This window comes from Poecilia formosa, unplaced genomic scaffold (assembly GCF_000485575.1).
Source record: "Poecilia formosa unplaced genomic scaffold, Poecilia_formosa-5.1.2 Scaffold0, whole genome shotgun sequence".
Lineage (NCBI taxonomy): Eukaryota > Metazoa > Chordata > Actinopteri > Cyprinodontiformes > Poeciliidae > Poecilia > Poecilia formosa.
The window spans coordinates 1,397,797-1,400,449 of NW_006799939.1; positions in this window are offsets into that span (position 1 = coordinate 1,397,797).

Below are 2,653 nucleotides of genomic sequence, written 5' to 3' on the forward strand. Positions count from 1 at the left end.
ATAAACAGATATCAGTCAGTGCTCCATGAAATTTACAGGATTTCTTTATAGAGGGACAAGTGGCGACATTCATTAACATAACACCGACTTCATGAATTTTAAATCAAACTAAAATCGACTCTAAAGTCATTATTGTGCCTTTGGAACGAGATGCTAGAGTAGAAAAATATTACCAATGAACATCTTTTTATTCCACTCCAACGCTTTTCATGTCGAAATTTAAATATGGCTTTATTATACAGTAATTCGTTAAAATAACATCCCAGACCCACAAATTGCCCTTGAGCATGTCGTTATACATAACATTGTGACCAGCATGGGAACCTCGACTGGTTCGTGGCTGTACAGTCCGATACACATCAAACTGCGATACACTGTGTTCAAACCCCATATTTGTCCAGACAAGTATTAACGTCGTCTCTGTTGTCTGTCTGATCAGACAACGGAGACGTGATTGCGCATGACTCTCTTGTCGGTTCAAAGTTGTCCATTAAATGGACTGCTTCTGATAAATGCAGTAAAACCTCACCACAGTCAGCCTGGATGGAAAGCATCTGTGAATATCAGTTGCAACAGTTCTAGGTTGGAACTTTAACTAGGCCATTCAGGTCCATGAATATGTTTTGATCTAATCCACATGTGTCAAGCTCAAGGTCCGAGAAGGAAATGCAATCATTATCTTATCATTATGTGGCCCTCTGGACTCAAGAGTGCCAAATAAACTGGACTTTCATGACAACAGTCGTGTGCTTAAATATTATTTTATCAGTCAAATCAAAGCAGTTTTATCTATATAATTATAGATAAAAAAAATTATTAATATTTTAGCAGTTTAATTGGTAGCTTTATCAATGCCATAGATAAATTGATGCGTTGATAAAGCTTTGATTTTTGAGCTACATTAAGATCACAAAGGGCCTGTAATCTTTTTCATTTTCATTTTGGGCTATCTTAAGATCACAGACCCTGTGTGATCTTAAGATAGCCCAAAATGAAAATGACTTTGACACTCCTGACCTGAACCATCCCGTTGCAGCTCTGGTTCTAGTTTTCAGGTTGTTGTTTTGCTTGAACTCGAACATCAGTTCCAGTCTCTTCTCTTTTGCGTCCCATGGGATTGCTCCGTATTTAGTTCCATCCATCTTCCCAACGACTCCGACTGGCTTTGCTTTCCCCGCTGCAGGATACTCCACCCACAGCAGTGGGACAGTGTGTTCAGGGTGATGCACAGTGTTAGTTTTTGCAGTGCACATTGACGTATATTACGTATTTACGCCTCCACTGTACATGGACAAGTGAGGCTTACCATCAGCACGTCTTTTGCTTCTGTGCCTGTCGTTCATTACTGGCTGCCACTCGTAGCCAGACCCGTTGACTGTGTGGGAGCAGTCTAATTAGCTAAGGGACTAATGCCATTAACTCCTCTCTGAAGATGCTTATCTGTCCCCTGCATTGGATTATTTGTGATTTATCATCAGTTTAAAATGTGATGTTTTTACAGGGCCAGCGTAGCCAGGGGAATACTAGTTAATGATCACTGCTTTAATACAATAAAATGTGAAGGAATGCTGATCGGAGTAGACAGACCACATGAATCCTTCACATCCTTCACATGAATCTGGGTACAAACAAAAGCCTCCAAAACACATTAGATTCTGGGGAATGTTCCAGCTGCCACATTGCCTCTTCCTGCTGTTTACAGAAAATGGGCAGTATTTTTGGAAAAAGGTGGCTTTAATTAGAGATTTCCCAGTAACATTTTTGTCCGTGCTCCTTTGTCGAGCTTGTTTAAAACAGGATGATGTCCTGCCAGTCAAGGATTTTCATTACAACACCACTGCAGTCGCCTTGTGTGAGGCTCATTTTCTGGCAAGAAGGTGGATGCGCCTGCATCAGCCATCCGGCTGTGACCAAAGGAGGCCACATAAGTGAAAATTAGAAAAAGGAGGAGGCCAGGGGGTAACAATGACACTGAAAGTCAGTGGAGGGAAGGTGAGAAGAGAGATGCATAGCGAGGAAATGAGAGAGAGCATGCATGTGGAAATTACCTCGAAGTTAGCAACAAAAGTAGAAGAGGACAATGGCACACTGTGGGAGTTTAGCTGAGAAACACTGAAAAAAGTAACCATATGAATATTTCTTTGTGTATTGCCAGGAGGAAGATGATAGCATAAGTGGCAGTAATAGATAGAGTGTGCTGACCAAACAATTTGTTCTTTTTTTTTTTTTTTTTTTGCTTGCACACATGCATTATGCACAGATTCACAAAACAGACTGAATGGTTTTGTGGTAATTTTACTACGTTCTATTTACTACTCTTTTATATTCTGTAGTTCTTGTTTTACTCCATTTGCTTCACTTACTTGGTTTGCTTCCACAGGACTTTCTGTTGTCTCCACATATCTAATCCTGGTTATCTCACTTTCCTGTCTGTGTAAACAAAATATTTCATGTTCACTCGGGACTATGTTAGATCTTTTCAAGTAAATTTCCTTATGAATTTCCCTGAACCATCAGATTTTATTTCTTTTTTTTATTGTGACTACAACATGATAGTAGTCACAAAATCTTCTCCTTTTTTTTGCTGGTGATCTTTTGAAGTTTTTGTTACGTTAAATATGAACAGCCAGTAATTTTACTATTTTGACCACAA